Source organism: Dama dama, chromosome 24, assembly GCF_033118175.1.
Source record: "Dama dama isolate Ldn47 chromosome 24, ASM3311817v1, whole genome shotgun sequence".
NCBI lineage: Eukaryota > Metazoa > Chordata > Mammalia > Artiodactyla > Cervidae > Dama > Dama dama.
The window spans coordinates 18,806,824-18,827,038 of NC_083704.1; the positions used below are offsets into that span (position 1 = coordinate 18,806,824).

At 39.6% G+C, this 20,215-nt stretch overlaps 1 long non-coding RNA gene across 1 annotated transcript; it reads right to left on the minus strand.

The window, feature by feature from the left end:
* Positions 1–1,677: 1,677 nt before the first annotated feature.
* Positions 1,678–19,998, minus strand: LOC133046214 (uncharacterized). The gene is made up of 3 exons (XR_009690436.1): positions 19,178–19,998; positions 16,764–16,994; positions 1,678–2,018 (listed from the first exon to the last, which is right to left on the minus strand). It is a non-coding gene; the product is annotated as an uncharacterized LOC133046214 (long non-coding RNA).
* Positions 19,999–20,215: the final 217 nt, after the last annotated feature.

Here is a 20,215-nt window from a genome sequence, read left to right on the forward strand (position 1 = left end):
AGTATCACCTCACACCAGTCAGAATGGCCATCATCAAAAAAAATCTACAAACAATAAATGCTGGAGAGGGTGTGAAGAAAAGGGAACCCTCTTGCTCCGTTGGGAATGTAAATTGATAAAGTCACTATGGAAAAGAGTATGGCGGTTCCTTAAAAAATTAAAAATAAGACCCAGCAATCACACTCCTGGGCTATACCCAGGGAAAACCATAATTCAAAAAGACCCATGTACTCCAGTGTTCATTGCAGCACGATTTACAATAGCAAGGACATGAAAGCAACCTAAATGTCTATTGACAGAGACAAATGGATAAAGATGCAGTAAACATATAGAACAGAATAATACTCAGCCATAAAAAGGAATGAAATAGTGCCATTTGCAGAGATATGGAAGGACCTAGAGATTGTCAAGGGCTTCCCAGGTGGCGCTAGTGATAAATAACTTGCCTGCCAATGTAGGAGACAGGAGACTCAGATTCAATCCCTAGGTCAGGAAGATCCCTTGGAAGAGGACATGACAACCCACTCCTGAACAATCTCGCCTGGACAATCTCCAGGCTCCATAGAGGAGCTTGGCAAGCTACAGTCCATAGGGTCGCACAGAGTCAGACATGACTGAAACAACTTAGCATGCACACAGAGACTGTCATACAAAGTAAAGTAAGTCAGAAAAAGAAAAACAAATATCGTATAATATCACTTACATGTGAAATATAGAAAAATGATACAGATAAACTTATTTGCAAAGCAGAAAGAGTCACAGATGTAGAGAACAAATTTATGGTTATCAAGTGGGAAGAGGAGTTGGAGGAATTGGGAGACTGGGATTGACATATATACATTCAGTTCAGTTCAGTCGCTCAGTCGTGTCTGACTCTTTGCAACCCCATGAATCTCAGCACGCCAGGCCTCCCTGTCCATCACCAACTCCCGGAGTCCACCAAAACCCATGTCCATCGAGTCGGTGATGCCATCCAACCATCTTATCCTCTGCCGTCCCCTTCTCCTCCTGTTCTCAATCTTTCCCAGCATCACGATCTTTTCCAATGAGTCAGGTCTTCACATCAGGTGGCCAACGTCTTGGAGTTTCAGCTTCAACATCAGTCCTTCCAATGAACACCCAGGACTGATCTCCTTTAGGATGGACTGGTTGGATCTCCTTGCAGTCCAAGGGGCTCTCAAGAGTCTTCTCCAGCACCACAGTTCAAAAGCATGAATTCTTTGGCACTCAGCTTTCTTTATAGTCCAACTTTCATATCCATACATGACCACTGGAGAAACCATAGCCTTGACCAGATGGACCTTTGTTGGCAAAGTAATGTCTCTGCTTTTTATTTTTTTATTTTTTGTCTCTGTTTTTTAATATGCTATCTAGGTTGGTCATAAGTTTCCTTCCAAGGAGTAAGCGTCTTTTAATTTCATGGCTGCAGTCACCATCTGCAGTGATTTTGGAGCCCAGAAAAATAAAGCCAGCCAGTTTCCACCGTTTCCCCATCTATTTGCCATGAAGTGATGGGACCAGATGCCATAATCTTTGTTTTCTGAATGTTGAGTTTTAAGCCAACATTTTCACTCTCCTCTTTCACTTTCAGCAAGAGGCTCTTTAATTCTTCTTCACTTTCTGCCATAAGAGTGGTGTCATCTGCATATCTGAGGTTATTGATATTTCTCCCGGCAATCTTGATTCCAGCCTGTGCTTCCTCCAGCCCAGCGTTTCTCATGATGTACTTTGCATATAAGTTAAATAAGCAGGGTGACAATATACAGGCTTGACATACTCCTTTTCCTATTTGGAACCAGTCTGTTGTTCCATGTCCAGTTCTAACTGTTGCTTCCTGACCTGCATACAGGTTTCTCAAGAGGCAGGTCAGGTGGTCTGGTATTCCCATCTCTTTCAGAATTTTCCACAGTTTATTATGATCTACACAGTCAAAGGCTTTGGCATAGTCAATAAAGCAGAAATAGATGGTTTTCTGGAACTCTCTTGCTTTTTCGATGATCCAGCGGATGTTGGCAGTTCTACGTACAAAATAGATAACCAATAAGAACCTCCGTAGCACCGGGAACTCTACTCAATAACCTAGATGGGAAGGAAATCTTAAAAAGAGGGAATACATGTATACACATAACTGATTCACTTTGGTGTACAGCAGAAATTAACACAAAACTGTGAAGCAGCTATATTCCAATAAAAATTGAAAGAAAAAAATCTTTACCATTTAGAAATTTTTTAAACTATTTCAGATGAACTGATATGTCTATTATAGCAGTTAGGATTTAACCCAAGAAATAGAACAAGTAGGAGATACACTGATACATACAGTTTCAATTTCATGAGAAATTGCTTTTGCTAGTAACTTACATGATTGTAGGGGCTATCGAGGCAAGTCTGAAACCCACAGGACAGCCTCACCTAGATTACCTAGGATAATTTCCTATACTTAAAAACAACTGATTATGGTTGTAGTCACTTTAGATTAATAAATAACACAGGACTATAGCCTAGCCATGGTGACACATAAAACTGACCATCACATTTGTGAACTGATTCAAAATAATATGGAAGGGAGAATGCAGATGGAACAGGACTGGCCCATGGTTTGATTGTCTTTGAGCCTGGGATGATGGGTACATGGAGGTTTGCTATAGTTCTGTCTTCTTTGTATATGTCACAATTTTCTACAACAAGAGAGTTTTAAAATATACTTTAAATCACTCAGAAACCCACTGCTTTATATTTGGTATCTTTACTTCTGGATCTTTTCCTCTACATGTTTTCACATAGTTAAGAGCATACTGGAGTTACAACTTTATATCTACTTCTTTTATAGCATTTCATTACTTATTTCATTAGCACTTTCACACCTCATTAAAAATTCTTCCCAAATATCAAACAAAAAGATTAATAATTCAGGCACTGATATCACACAAATCTGGTTTGAATCCCAGTTCTTCTATTAGATGCTGAGTGACCCTGGCCTACACTTCTTAGATGCTTTCTATACCTCAGTTTCTTTTAATATAGTCATCCACTTGTTCAGCTAATACTGTGAGTATCCTCTGAACCAGATCCTGTTCTTTTTTTTTTTGTTTAATTGAAGGATAATTGCTTTACAGAATTTTGTTGTTTTGAACCAGTTCCTGTTCTTGATGCTGTGGCTACACCAATTAAAAAAAGTCCCTTCTCTCATGGAACTGACATTACTGGAGGAAACAGACACTAAGTACATATTGTGCAGGGGATTACAACTAATCCAGAGAAAAATGAGGCACAGTAAAGGGGATAGGGAGTGCAGGGATTGCTACTTCACACAAGTCAGGCAAGTCTTGTCTGATAAGGTGACATTTGAACAAAGACTTGAAGGAAGTGAAGGAGTCAGCCATTTGAAATTATTTGGCAGAAGAGCACACTAAGCAAAGGAAATAGCATATGCAAGTAGGAGCGCATTCAAGGCACAGAAAGAGGCCAGAGTGACTGGAGGAGAACGAACAACTAGACGATGTGGGAAATGGGCTCAGAGAGTTAACAGGAAACAGACTGTGCAAGATAGAGTCGTTAGGTGGTTTTAAACAAAGGAGGGACATCTGGCTTCTGGTTTAGAGGGTTTACTCTCTAGCTGCAGCAATAAAAATAAAGTGAAAGGGGCAAAGACAGAAACAGGAAAATCAACTGGTAGTCTATTAGAAACATACAGACAAAAGATGCTAGTGGCAAGGACCAGGCTGGTAGTGCTAGAGACTCTGAGCAATAGTCAGAGCCCCAAGATTTGCTGTTGTATTTATTAATACGTGGGGTGAGAGAGAGGAGGAGTCTAGGATTATTCTAAACTTTTAGCCTAAGCAACTAGAAATATGGGGTTGCCATTAACTGAGCAGTGAATGCATCAGAGAGAGTTAACTCTGCATTGTACCAGCACAAATCCACAACTATGGGAAAGAGGAGAAGAGAAAATGGCAACAGCTTTGGCACCTGAAAAGCTGATGGACCAGGGTTAATGGCTTAGCTATCCAAGAAAGCCTAATCCTAACTCAATGAGGAAATTGAGAATCAACCTGTTTAAACAGTAGCATCTTTAAAAAGTTCAGGAGTTCATGGTATCACGTACAGCTGGAAGCTGAGTTCGTGGGTATAAAATAAAGACGGTTAAAAGGTTAAAACAGTTTAAAGCTGTTTAAGAATGTAGCTCCCTAATCCCTTCTCCTACTTTGCTAAAGAATGATTATCTCTCCCAAACACAGGCAGAGGACTGGACAGCACAAGTCACAGCTGAAGTTGGAGGTATCATACCCAGAACAGCAGGATTTAGAGAATCAGACAGAGCACACACACTGTTTAGATCTCAAGTCCATCCCTCGGGTTCTGTGTAACTCTCCCTCCAGACAGGACTTTGGAAAAGTTTTCCATTATGGGAAATCCAAGCAGCCCAGGAAAAAGGACAAAATGTGCTGACATTTGGAGTTCCCCAGTTAGATCACTCAATAGTGAAACTTGAGTCAAGAACTTAGAACTTACATCAGCTTTTCATCCTATCCACCAACATCCACGCTCAAAAATGAGATGATAAACAAGGATTGCCAAGTATCTAGGCAGAGCCTCATTGTACTTTTACTGGAGTGTCAGGAAGGAATGCAATTAGATGTTGGTTTTCTATCAGACATCTTTACCCAGAGTCTGTCTGCTTTATTTCTACCTCCCCACTATCTTTTTTCCTTTGCCCTATTCTTTCCTTAAAAAGAAAAGAAAAACAAAGCAATATTCCAAGAGGCCCCTGGTTTTGGTCCTTTGTTCTTATCTGCCTAAAACTAACCTCTGAATCATCTTAGAACTTGACCTTTCTTCAGGATGAAAGTCTCACTGCCTTTCTCTGGATTTCAGAAACCTAGTCAGGAATAAAAATACACTGTATGAAGTGATGTGGGCCCTATCAAGCACTCCTGATGGCGTGTAAATTGGTGTCAACTTTCTGGAAAATTATGGGTAATATGCTGTAAGATTTTAAATGAGCAATCCAACAATCTAATTTCTAGAAATTTATACTAAGGAAAATTTTTAATGTGAATACTATTAGTGGTAATACATACTGAAGTGCTTATGAATATATGGATACAATGTCTAAAACTTGCTTCAGAATAATCATATTTAGTGGGTGTATTTATATATTCTCATATGAAAGCCACTATGTACATAGTCCCATTGTAGTGTGCTGTAAATGTATAATACACACTGGATTTTGAAGACTTAATACCAAAAAGAAAAAGTGAAATATGTCATTAATAATTTGCATATGGGGCATCTATTAAAATAATATTTTGGATATATTGAAAAAAAGAAAATGTATCATTAAAATTGACTTCACCTATTTCTTTTCTCTTTGTGAAATGGAACTAGTAGAAAAGTTTAAATCACATTTAAGCAACATTTTTAATTATAAATGTGGCTTGTATTAATATTTGTGGTTTACATTATGTTTCTATTGGACAGCACTGGTATAGAGTCTGTATACCATCAGTACGACATATCTGCAGGTTTCACATTCTTCGGAGTCAACCAATCTCAGATCAAAAATATTCAGGGAAAACAAAATTCCAGAAAGTTTGAAAAGGAAAACTTGAATTTGCCATATGCTGTAAACTATTTAGAGCAGTTGACCCAGTTGACCCTTCCACAACACTAGGGTTTGGGGTGCCAACCCTCTGAACAGTGGAAACAGAAAGAGTTGGCCCTCTATATCCATGAGTCTTCTACATTCAAGGTCACCAGTTATAGATTCAACCAACTGTGGATCATGTAGTACTGAAGTATTTACTATTAAAAAAATCTGAATATAAGTGGACACTTGCAGTTCAAACCCAGGTCAACTGTATTTACAACTATTAATATAGCTTTTATATTGTATTATGTATTATGAGTAATCTAGGGATAACTTCAAGTATACACACAGGAAGATGTGTGTAGGTTACATGTAAACAGTAAGTCATTTTATATACTTTTTATATACATTTTATATACTTGAGCCTTTGTGGATTTTGGTATCTATGGAGGTCCTGGAACCAATCCTCCATGGATACCAAGGGATGACTGTATTCTTATCAATAAAACAAAATTTTGCATTAAACATGAATATGTTTGAATGACTGAGCATAAATGGGTAATTATTCAAATTAGGTGATGGGTACACAGGAATTCTTTATATCCCATTCTCTACTTTTGTAATTTCCCATAAAAAAGTTTTAAATATATGAACAAAGCTGTTTTCAAGGTGTTCACTCCTGTTTATACAACACTAAAAAGTGAGAAAAATGTCCAGTACTTATAACAGCAAGTTCAGTTCCGTCACTCAGTCATGTTCACCTCTTTGCGACCCCATGGACTGAAGCACGCCAGGCTTCCCTGCCCTTTACCATCTCCCAGAGCTTGCTCAGACTCATGTCCATCGAGTTAGCAATGCCATCCAACCATCTCATTTTCTGTCATCCCCTTCTCCTCCCACCTTCAATCCTTCCCAGCATCAGGGTATTTTCCAATGAGTCAGTTCTTCACATCAGGTGGCCAAAATATTGGAGTTTCAGCTTCAGCATCAGTCCTTCCAATGAACACCCAGGACTGATCTCCTTTAGGATGGACTGGTTGGATCTCCTTGCTGCCCAAGGGACTCTCAAGAGTCTTCTCCAACACTACAGTTCCAAAGCTTCAGTTCTTTAGCACTCAGCTTTCTTTATAGTCCAACTCTCAGATCCATACACGACTACTGGAAAAACCATAGCTTTGACTAGATGAACCTTTGTTGGCAAAGTAATGTCTCTGCTTTTTAATACACTATCTAGGTTTGTCATAGCTTTTCTTCCAAGGAGCAAGTGTCTTCTAATTTCATGGCTGCAGTCACCATCTGCAGTGATTTTGGAGCCCAAGAAAATGAAGTCTGTCACTGTTTCCATTGTTTCCCCATCTATTTGCCATCAAGAGATGGGACTAGATGCCATGATCTTAGTTTTCTGAATGTTTAGTTTTAAGCCAACTTTTTCACGCTCCTTTCTCACATTCACCAAGAGACACTTTAGTTCTTCATAACAATAAAGGAATATTTAAATTATGTTCACCCATGTGCTGCATACAATCACTAAATAGTAAAATAAAAGTAACATCTAACATTTGAATTCTAATTATATTCCCGGCTTTGTGCTAAACAAATTATATCGTTATATCATTTCATAGTCACAATAGCTAAATAAGGTAGACGAAGTTCATATTTCCTTCACTCCAGATTTATATATCTAATAGCCTGCCAACTGATATCTATTAGCTGGAATATAAGGGTAAAGAACAAAACAAATCAACAGGAAAAAGTGAATTGGAAGAAACAGAAACTATCCACAGAAAAGAAAAAAAAATTTTTTAAGGAAATTTTGAATAATTAAATTAGTTAAAACTACAGGCCCATATCACTGATGAACATGAATGCAAAAATCCTCAACAAAATTCTAGCAAACAGAATTCAACAACATATGAAAAGCTCATACACCATGATCAAGTTCAGTTTATTCCAGGGATGCAAGGATTCTTCAATATATGCAAATCAATCAGTGTGATACAACATGTTAGCAAACTGAAAGATAAAAACCATATGATCATCTCAATAGATGCAGAAAGAGCCTTTGACAAAATTCAGCACCCATTTATGATTAAACCTCTTCAAAAAATGGGCATAGAAGGGACTTACCTCAACATAGTCAAGGCCATATATGATAAGCCCACAGCAAACATTATTCTCAATGGTGAAAAACAGAAAGCATTCCCCCTAAGATCAGGAACAAGACAAGGGTGTCCACTTTCAACACTATTATTCAATGTAGTTTTGGAAGTCCTAGCTATAGCAATCAGAGAAGAAAAAGAAGTGAAAGGAATCCAAACTGGAAAAGAAGAAGCAAAACACTCACTGTTTGCAGATGACATTATACTCCTTACAGGAAAACATAGGCAGAACACTCGATGACATAAATCAAAGCAAGACCCTCTATGACCCACCTCCTAGAGTAATGGAAATAAAAACAAAAGTATACAAACGGGACCTGATTAAACTTAAAAGCTTTTGCACAGCAAAGCAAACTATAAGCAAGGTGAAAAGACAACCCTCAGAACGGGAGAAAATAATAGCAAATGAAGCAACTGACAAAAGATTAATTTCCAAAATGTAGTGTCAATGGACATCTAGGACATCTATTGTTCATCTGTCAGTGAATATATAGGTTGCTTCCATGTTATAGACGTTGTAAATAGTGCTGCAATGAACACTGTGGTACATGTGTCTTTTTCAATTTTGGTTTCCTCAGGATATATGCCTAGGAGTGGGACTGCTGGCTCATATGGTGGTTTTATTCCTAGCTTTTCAAGAAATCTCCATACTGTCTTCCATGAAGGCTGTATCAATTTATAAGTTCAACATATTGAGCTTTTACCAGTCAATACCAGAAAAAAAAAACAACCCAATCAAAAAGTGAGGAAAAGACCTAAACAGACATTTCTCCAAAGAAGACATACGGATGGCTAACAAACACATGAAAAGATGCTCAACATTGCTCATTATTAGAGAAACGCAAATCAAAATTACAAGGAGATATCACCTCACACCAATAAGAATGGCCATCATCAGAAAGTCTACAAACAAAAACTGCTGGAGAGGGAGCCCTCCCTCTGTGGAGAAGAGGGAGCCCTCTTGCACTATCAGTGGGAACGTAAATTGATACAGCCATTATGGAAGACAGTATAGAGATTCCTTTAAAAGTACGAATAAAACCACCATATGACCCAGCAATCCCACTCCTAGGCATATATCCTGAGGAAACCAAAATTGAAAAAGACACATGTACCACAATGTTCATTGCAGCACTATTTACAATAGCTAGAATATGGAAGCAACCTAGATGTCCACTGACAGATGGATGGATAAAGAAGTTGTGGTACAGATACACAGTGGAAAATTACTCAGCCATAAAAAGAAATGCATTTGAGTCAGTTCTAATGAGGTGGATGAACCTAGAGTCTATTATACAGAGTGAAGTCAGTCAGAAAGAAAAAGATAAGTATCAAATACTAACACATGTATATAGAATCTAGAAAGATGGTACGAAAGAATTTATTTGCAGGGCAGCAATGGAGAAACAAACATAAACAGACTTATGGACATAGGGAGAGGGGAGGAGAGGGTAAGATGTATGGAGAGAGTAACATGGAAACTTACATTACCGTATATAAAATAGATACCTAATGGGAATTTGCTGTATGTCTCAGGGAACTCAAACAGGGGGTCTGTATCAACCTAGATATAGATGGGGAGAGAGATGGGAGGGAGGTTCTGGGTTGGGGGGGCATATATGTATACCTATGTCTGATTCATGTTGAGGTTTGACAGAAAACAACAAAATTCTGTAAAGCAATTATCCTTCAATTAAAAAAATAAATACATTTTAAAAAGGAAGTTTTGATTAATATCAAAGAGAGATAATAGAAGATATTGCTTCTATGAGACAGCAACATTTTTTTAAAAAATGCAGGTGGAATTAAGAAGAAATAACTCTTGAAAATTAATAATCTAATAGCAGACATTAAAAACTAACTAGACATTTCATCAAACCCTCAGAAAGTAGAGACAAGACAAAGGAATGGGCTCACTCCACTCACAGTCAGCTCAGTTCAGTCTCAGTCATGTCCGACTCTCTGCGACCCCATGAACCACAGCACGCCAGGCCTCCCTGTCCATCACCAACTCCCAGAGTTTACTTAAACTCATGTCCACTGAGTCGGTGATGCCATCCAACCATCTCATCCTCTGTTGTCCCCTTCTCCTTCCGCCTTCAATCTTTCCCAACATCAGGGTCTTTTGTTTTTGTTTTTTTTTGTTTGTTTGTTTGTTTTTATCAGGGTCTTTTGAAATGAGTCAGCTCTTCGCGTCAGGTGGCCAAAGTATTGGAGTTTCAGCTTCAACATCAGTCCTTCCAATGAACACCCAGGACTGATCTCCTTTAGGATGGACTGGTTGGATCTCCTTGCAGTCCAAGGGACTCTCAAGAGTCTTCTCCAATACCACAGTTCAAAAGCATCAATTCTTCGGCACTCAGCTTTCTTTATAATCCAACTCTCACATCCATACATGACTACTGGAAAAACCATAGCCTTGACCAGACAGACCTTTGTTGGCAAAGTAATGTCTGCTTTTTAATATGCTGTCTACGTTGATCATAAGTTTCCTTCCAAGGAGTAAGCGTCTTTTAATTTCATGGCTGCAGTCACCATCTGCAGTGATTTGGGAGCCCCAAAAATAAAGTCAGCCACTGTTTCCACTGTTTCCCCATCTAATTGCCATGAAATGATGGGACCAGATGCCATGATCTTGGTTTTCTGAATGTTGAGTTTTAAGCCAACTTTTTCACTCTCCTCTTTCACTTTCAGCAAGAGGCTCTTTAATTCTTCTTCACTTTCCACCATAAGGGTGGTGTTGTCTGCATATCTGAGGTTACTGATATTTCTCCCAGCAATCTTGATTCCAGCCTGTGCTTCCTCTAGCCCAGCGTTTCTCATGATGTACTCTGCATATAAGTTAAATAAGCAGGGTGACAATATACAGCTTTGATGTACTCCTTTTCCTATTTGGAACCAGTCTGTTGTTCCATGTCCAGTTCTAACTGTTGCTTCCTGACCTGCATACAAGCTTCTTAAGAGACAGGTCAGGTGGTCTGGTATTCCCATTTCTTTCAGAATTTTCCACAGTTTATTGTGATCCATACAGTCAAAATGACCATTGTTAAAAACTCTACAAATAACAAATGCTGGAGATGATGTGGAGCAAAGGGAATCCTCCTACATTGTTGGTGGGAATGTAACTTGGTAAAGTCACTATGGAAAACAGTATGGAGGTTCCTCAGAAAACCAAAAACAGAATTATCATATGATCCAGCAATCCCATTCCTGGGCATATATCCAGACAAAACTCTAAGCCAAAAAGATACATGCACCCATATGTTCACAGCAGCACTATTCACTATAGTCAAAACATGGAAACAATCTGTATGTTCATGGAGAGATAAAGGGATAAAGAAGATGTGGTACATATATACAATGGAACACTACTCAGCCATAAAAAGAACAAAATAATCCCATTTGCAGCACATGGATGCAACTAGAGATTACCATACCACATGAAGTTAGCCATACAGAGAAAGACACATATGATACCACTTATATATGGAATCTAAAGTGACACAAAGGAACCTGTCTGTGAAACAGAAACAGACTCATGGACATAGAGAATAGACTTGTGGTTGCCCAGGGGATGGGGGTTGGGGGTGATGAAGTGGGAGGTTGGGGTTAGCAGATGTAAGCAATTATATACAGAATGGATAAACAACAAGGTCCTACTGTATAGCACAGAGAATTATGTTCAATATCCTGTGATAAACCATAATGGAAAAGAATATTTTAAGAAGAATGTACATGTATGTATAACAAAACCACTTAGCTGCACAGCAGAAATCAACACGACATTGTAAATCAAACTATATTTCAATTAAAAAAAAAGGAGGGGGGAGACAAAGGAATGAGGAAAAGGAAAAGACTCTAAAGTCAAAAGAATTCTAAAACCAGTCCTCAAAGGTCCCCATTTGCAAAACACAAAATCAAGGAAGACTTCCTACTAGTCTGCTAATCCTCCCATCCAGCGTCCAGCAAGAATCTGGCCTCTTTTTTATTTACCTGAAGACAAGGAAGCCCACAGCTCTTAGAACATCCATCTGGCACACACTTTAATATTGAATACATTATTACAGAGACTAACTGAAGATGGATTCTGTGATAGGTTAAGGACTTTATCTATACAAAGGGGTTGGCAAAGGATGGTCAATTCTAGCTACTGCCTGTTTTGGTAAATAAAGTTTATTGGAGCAGAGCCACATCCATTCATTTTTGTGTTACCTATGGCAGCTTTTCCACTAAAACAAATGAGATCAACAATTGTGGCTGAGATTCTATGGCCACAAAATCCAATACATTTACTATAACGCCCTTTACAAAAAAAAAGTTTGCTGACTTCTCATATAGATTATTCCTTTTAGACCTAACAGTCCTTGGAAGTTGATGTTTTTCATCCTTATTTTACCACAAGGGAACCTGAGATTTAGAGAAGGCAAGTGGCATGCCCAGATTCAGACAGTAAGTATTGGGAACATGATAAAACTGTCTTTTGACAACCATATACAGTCTCCTATTGGAGTAATTTCCCCACCTCATGGGACATTTGTCTCATAAGAAATCAATCAGAGGACACAGTAGGTCACAGAACTCCGATATTGAGATATCAAGCCAGCCAAGATAACATGAGTATTCTTGCTGGAGCTGAAGGCCATCCCATGTGCCTCTGTCCTTTTACTTTTTCAGAAGTGACCCTGTCCACTGATATAGGAGCACCAGCCTTGTTCTAGTATCCCAACCAACCCTCTACTTTTGTTGTTGTTCAATCACTAAGTCATGTCTGACTCTTTGTGACCCCATGGACTATGGCACACCAGGCTTCCTTGTCCTTCACGATCTCCCACTTTGCTCAAAGTCTTGTCCATTGAGTCAGTGACGCTAACTAACTAACTATCTCATCATCTGTGGCCCGCATCTTCTTCTGCCCTCAATCTTTCACTGCATCAGAACCTTTCCCAATGAGTCAGCTCTTCACATCAAGTGGCCAAAATATTTGAGCTTCAACTTCAGCATCAATCCTTCTAATGAATATTCAGGGTTGATTTTCCTTAGAATTGACTGGTTTGATCTCCTTACTGTCCAAGGGACATTCAGGAGTATTCTCCAACAACACAGTTCAAAAGCATCAATTCTTCAGTGCTCAGCTTTCTTTATGGTCCAACTCTCACATCCATACATGACAACTGGAAAAACAATAGCTTTGATTATATGGACTTTTGTCGGTAAAGTGACATCTCTGCTTTTTAATATGCTGTCTAGGTGTGTTATAGCTTTTCTTCTAAGGAGCAAGTGTCTTTTAATTTCATGGCTGCAGTCACCATCTGCAGTGATTTTGGAGCCCAAGAAAATGAAGTCTGTCACTGTTTCCATTGTTTCCCCATCTATTTGACATGAAGTGATGGGACCAGATGCTATGATCTTCGTTTTTTGAATGTTGAGTTTTAAGCCAACTTTTCATTCTCCTCTTTCACTTTCAGCAAGAGGCTCTTTAGCTCTTCTTCACTTTCTGCCATAAGGGTGGTGTCATCTTCGTATCTGAGGTTATTGATATTCCTCCCAGCGATCTTGATTCCAGCTTGTGCTTCATCCATCACAGCATTTCACATGATGTACTCTGCATATAAGTTAAATAAGCAGGGTAATAAAATACAGCCTGACGCACTCCTTTCCCAATTTGGAACCAGTTCGTTGTTCCATGTCCAGTTCTAATTGACCTGCATATATATTTCTCAGGAGGCAGGTAAGGTGGTCTGGTATTCCCATCTCTTTCAGAATTTTCCAGTCTGTTGTGATCTGCACACTCAAAGGCTTTAGTGTGGTCAATGAAGCAGAAGTAGATGTTCTTCTGAAATTCTCTTGCTTTTTTGATGATCCAGTTGATGTTGGCAACTTGATCTCTGGTTCCTCTACCTTTTGTAAATCCAGCTGGAACATCTGAAAGTTCTCAGTTTACATACTATTGAAGCCTAGCTTGGAGAATTTTGAGCATTACTTTTCTCACGAGTGGGATGAATCCAATTGTGCAGCAGTTTGAACATTCTTTGGCATTGGCTTTCTTTGAATGAAAACTGACCTTTTCCAGTCCTGTGGCCACTGCTGAGTTTTCCAAATTTACTGGCATATTGACTGCAGCATTATAACAGCATCATCTTTTAGGATCTGAAATAGCTCAGCTGGAGTTCCATCACCTCCACTAGGTTTGTTCGTAGTGATGCATCCTAAGGCCTATTTGACTTCTCATTTCAGGAGGTCTGGCTCTAGGTTAGTGATCCCACCATGTGGTTATCTGGGTCATATTTGTATAGTTCTTCTGTGTATTCTTGTCACCTCTTCTTGGTATCTTCTGCTTCTGTTAGGTCTATACAATTTCTGTCCTTTATTGTGCCCATTTTTGCATGAAATGTTCCCTTGGTATCTGTAATTTTCTTGAGGATATCTCTAGTCTTTCCTTTCTATTGTTTTCCTCTATTTCTTTGCAAATGGGTCTCACTTGGGTGCTTATGGGTAAGCGCCTGCATACTAGGAGAAAAGTTATATAACTTAAAGCTGTCAATCAACTTGTTAAATAACACAGGACACAGGGAAGGATCACCACTCTAAAAAACCCACACTATCCATTTGGCCTGCTCTCCTTTTCTAGAAGCATACTTTTGCTTTTTTAAAAATATAATTCTGGCTGCTTAAAACTGTGCTGTCTGTTGACTGAATTATTTTCTTTGGGAGCACAAAAGCAAAGGTATTGCCACTTTGCTGGTAACACTACTTCTTCTGGTATAAGTACAAACTCCATTTACACTGGAAATTCTTTTTAAAACAATTTTTTTTTCTCCTGGTTGCACCATGCAGCTTGTGAGATCTTAGATCCCTGATCAGGGATTGAACTCAGCCACAGTAGTGAAAGTGCTGTGCCTTAAACACTAGACCACAGGGAATTTCCTAAAACAATCTTATAAAACAGAGAGCAAATCTCAGAAACATGCTCAGCAGACACATTTGCCCTGAGGCAAGTTCCCAGTACCCATATATTTCAGCAACTCAGAAAACATTCCAGCCACTGTCAGTGTCAATAAAGCAGAAGTAAATGTTTTTCTGGAACTCTCTTGCTTTTTCGATGTGTGGATCACAACAAACTGTGGAAAACTCTTCAAGAGATGGGAATACCAGATCACCTTACCTGCCTCCTGAGACTGCATGCAGATCAAGAAGCAACAGTTAGAACTGGACATGAAACAACAGACTGGTTCTAAATTGGGAAAGGAATACGTCAAGGCTGTATACTGTCACCCTGCTTACTTAACTTATATGCAGAGTACCTCATGCGAAATGCTGTGCTGGATGAAGCACAAACTGGAATCAAGATTGCCAGGAGAAATATCAATAACCTCAGATATGCAGATGATACCACGCTAATGGCAGAAAGCGAAGAACTAAAGAGTCTCTTGATGAAAGTGAAAGAGGAGAGTGAAAAAGTTGGCTTAAAAACTCAACATTCAGAAAACTAAGATCATGGCATCTGGTCCCATTACTTCATGGCAAATAAATGGGGAAACAGTGCAAACAGACTTTATTTTCTTGGGCTCCAAAATCACTGCAGATGGTGACTGCAGCCATGAAATTAAAAGATGCTTACTCCTTGGAAGGAAAGTTATGACCAACCAAGACAGCTTATTAAAAAACAGAGACATTACTTTGCCAACAAAAATACTAGCTATGGTTTTTCCAGTAGTCATATATGGATGAGAGAGTTGGACTATAAAGAAAGCTGAGTGCTGAAAAATTGATGCTTTGGAACTGTGGTGTTGGAGAAGACTCTTGAGAGTCCCTTGGACTGCAAGGAGATCCAACCAGTCCATCCTAAAGGAAATCAGTCCTGAATATTCACTGGAAGGACTGATGCTGAAGCTGAAACTCCAATACTTTGGCCATCTGATGCGAAGAGCTGACTCATTTGAAAAGACCCTGATGCTGAGCAAGATTGAAGGCAGGAGGAGAAGGGGATGATAGAGGATGAGATGGTTGGATGGACACGAGTCTGAGTAAACTCCGGGCGTTGGTGATGGACAGGGAGGCCTGGAGTGCTGCGGTTCATGGGGTCGCAAAGAGTCAGACACGACTGAGCAACTGAACTGAACTGAACTGTCAGTGTAAATATATGTCAAAGTCATCCAAGACCTTAGGCATATTAGGTGTCCTGAGGAATACCTGTTAGGGGCAGTCAAAGCTCTTGCTTCCTTCCAGAATGCCTCTGACAGATTCTGATCCTTTCCACCCCCAGGTGGGACATAGACAGGTATAGTGGCTAAAATAGTGACCATAATGAAGAAGGTTGTATTAATGCTGGCATAGGAAACGATGGCAACTAATTCAATCTCAGATCCTTTCCCCCTCTTCCTGAAAATCAAAGGATGGGACTGAAAGCTCCAACCCTCTAATCACAGAGTTGGTTCTCCAGGCAACCAGCCCCCATACTACTTTTAAAAATCATCTTATTAACATAACAAGAGACACCTTTAAAAGTTGTAACAAATACAGCTAAATTAAAAAGAAAAAAAAAAAAAAAGACACCTTTATCACTCTCAGCATTTAGGAAATTCCAAGTTTTAGCCATCTGAATGACCAAATAAATATTTTCCTTATAAATCACAACGTCCCACTTCTCTTCCTCCTCCCAGTATTCACCCCATTCATTCAGGGATGCCTGCATCAAACCCAGGTGAGATGCAAAGTGCTTTGAGAATGCTTTTAGTGGTACCGTGATGACTTTGGCCATAGTGTCTAGAAGTTAGTGACTGACTACACTGCACAGGACCAAATAATAGCTGAGTCCAGCTCCTGTAGCTTAGAAGCCAAGAACAAATTCTTCCAGCTGGCCACTCATGAGATCACCTTCTGATCATCAAAACCCCACAATAATTCCTTTGGTAAACCCCAGGCTGCTCTTCTCTACAAGAAGCGTTAGGTTGGGAGATTCTGTCGTGTCAACAGCCTCTACAAAGTCAATTAGATATTAACAAAGCTCCACTTACCTTCCTTACTCTGGTGAAAACAGCACACAAAGGGGGAGATTTTCTTTGGAAGAGATACCAGCGTTCCCATCTATGATCACACTCAAGAATTCAGCTGCTTTTACCTGCTCCGCGAGCTTGTTCTGGATTTGAAGGCTTATTAGCTTATCAGTTCATTCTGTATTTATTCAGTTATTTCCAGAGCACCATGCAGTACATAGCTAATGTTCTCTTTCAATACTGGGTCCAATCCTGTAATATAATGTGAGAGTGCATATTTAATCCTGGTGTTAGTGAGCCTTCTATGCAACAAAATATTCTATCTCCCACAGAAAGTGAGTTTAATGGTCTACTTTAGATCATGACACCTTTTGTCAACTTCTAATACTCAGGGGCAACAAAAGCCTCCAGCTTTGCTGTGGCCTTACTATGTTATGATATGTTTCCCCAAGTATTTTTTTGAAATTTCAGTATAGTTGATTTAATGTTAATTTCTGCTGCACAGCAAAGCAATTCTGTTACACATGTGTGTTTGTATGTATGTGTGTGTGTATGTATAATAATGAGGTCCTACTGTATAGCACAGGGAACTATATTTAATATCCTATGGCAAACTATAATGAAAAAAATACATATATTTTTTCAATATCCTGTGGTAAACTATGACATATATTCATTATAGTTTATATAATAAACTATATTAAAATATAGTAGAAATGAAAGAATATATATATCATTATAGATTATAGCTTACCACAGGATATTGAATGTAGATCCCTGTGCGATACAGTAGGTGCTTATTATTTATCCATTCTATGTATAATAGTTTGCAAATGCCAATCCCCTTGATCTATCAATCACCATATTTTCCCAAGTAATTTCTTGACACTGGACCAGTCTGTATTGGCACAGAAACCAACACTACCTCCTTGGTTGTTAAACAGAACAGACAGACCAAAAATATTCCATCCAGGCATTTGGAGTATTGGACGAACTTGTACTACTAAAACATAAAACTGGGCATTACATCCCAAGAGTCATGACCCACTTCAGTGCCTGTTAGCTTCTTTATGAACTGGAATTCAGAAGTGAGGAACCACTGGGTTAGTAAGTAAGCTTCATTTGATATTACTTAGGTTCTTGTGATTGAATAGGCCAATGTCCTCCTCATGATGGACATTTTATTCATCCATGGATGTGTAATTTCCTGTGGTTTGTGAGTTTACCTCTTGCTTTGCAACAGAAAAGATTTAAAACTTCCCCATGGATGAAACCCTCAGGATATCTTCCTGTACATCATCAACATTTCTGTTAATTAAAAATTAGCTCTGTCTCAGAAAGTTAAGATCTGCATGACTATTCACTGTGCAGGAAAATCAGATACAAATAAAGTAAATAGGAAAACAATATTTCTACCAATGAATGCTACATCTGTGAAGAATCATGTTAACTTTCTTCTTTAAGTGACTACTGCTTTCTTACGGAGAAACTCTGTTGTCTAAAATCAGAGCCTCTGGAAAACCTTGTGCTTTACATTTTATCAGTAAGAATGAAACAATTCACCTTCCAGGGATAAAGCTTCAGAAAGGGTGTTTCTGGACATTTTAATAAAAACAAGACCATGGGTCCGTTTTGTTGTCTTAGGGCTGATGTTGATCACTTTAGAAAACTCTGCTCTGCTTTGTCTACGCAATATTTCATTTGTATTTCATCTAAATTTCACGTCTCCACAATCCTACAACCCTACCTCATTCTTTTGTTCAGTTATATGTCCCATAATGTCTCTGGTATGCAGTGTCCTTCATTATAATTTTATCAAGAGATCTGACTTTGCTGTACTACAGGTTTATTCCAGGTGGTCTTAGGTTGATGGGGCTTGGACCCTGTCTTGTTCAGCTTCCAGGGTCCAAACACGGAAAAATTTTAAACAGTTGCGTGTAGGAAAAATGCTGCCATGTCAGTAACAAAGGATGTTGCAGCCATCAATTACTGTAACTACCCCAACTATGCACTCAGAGGGGAATCACGACGGAGAAAAGCACAGCATATTGTTTCTAGACAGCCCTAGAAGGACTACAGCTATAATACACTATAGCTGTAATAGCTAAATTATTGCTCAGTCATGTCCAACTCTTTGAGGTCCCATGGACTTGCAGCCCACCAGGTTCCTCTACCCATAGAATTTTCCAGGTAAGAATACTAAAGTGGGGTGCCATTCCCTTCTCCAGGGAATCTTTCCAACCCAAGGATCGAACCCGGTCTCCCACATTGCAGGCAGATTCTCCATGGTCCGAGACACCATGGGAGCCCATTATCAAAAAGATAATTGCAAAGAGCCCACACTCTTGCATTTTCCCATACATAAAAAAGCACTAAATTCATGAACTTCGCCGGTTTTATTACAAAACTCCTGTGTATCTTAGCTCCTCCCTTACCTCTTCAGTAGTCCCTCAGGGAGATCTGAGAGGCTCTCTTCCGATCTTAAGTCCTCAGAAGAGCCACCAAATACAACACAATTCTCAACTGTTAGGTGGTAGTTTTTTCACTTGACTGTAATATGCATTTTTCATCCCTAAATATGCCAGGTAGGCATATTATAGTCTACCATGCCAGTTTCATTATAATTGGGATGAGTTCATATCCCAGAAAGGGTACAGGAACAAGGTTGTCACGGTACTCGGTGGCTTTTACTTCATTTCTTGGAACAGGCTTAGATTTTTTCCCCCCCTCTTTTTAGTCCCAAACATTTCCTCTGCTAAACTGATGCTTCCATTCCTCATGACTGAGAGGAATAAAAAACTCGAGACACGTTTACTCAGCTGAGGCTATACGGGTAGACAGCTCTGGCCACGTTGACATTCGCAGGTATTGTGGAAACTGGGGGGAAGGGGACAAGCTGCTGCCCCACCCCCGCAATCCGCGTCCTGGATCCAGGACCAGCGTACTCCTCTGCTCTCAGCCTCAAACCGAAACCCGAAGCAGGGCGCCCGCCTCGCCTTTAACATTCAGCACTTCTTGTCACAAATAGGCACTAGGGCGCTCGGCTTATAAGGAAACATAGTTTCCAAGACACTTCACGCTGACGAAACACCTGAGTCCTACAACGCTCTACGGTCGCCATGTTTCTCGCGGGCGCCGGCTTTGACCCGCCTTTCCTCTCAGTGATTGGACGAGTAGGAACGGCGTACGACAGGGGCGTGGCCCCGCAGGGAGAGGATAAGGAAACTACCGGATGGGGCTAGGACGCCATCTTGGATCCTGGCATCCTCCTTGAGTTGCCCTTCCTCCTGGTGATTGGACGAGCCGGTTAGGTGTCCTGGAAGGGACGTAACCAGCCAACCAGACCTGGGAACGTGCGTTTTCTTTTCCCTTGTTTCAAGGGTGTAAATATATGAAATGCTCTTGCTCATTTCTGGACGACCCTGACGTCGCGATGCAGAAAAGGCTTGCTTGGAGAGTTATCTTGCATTTTA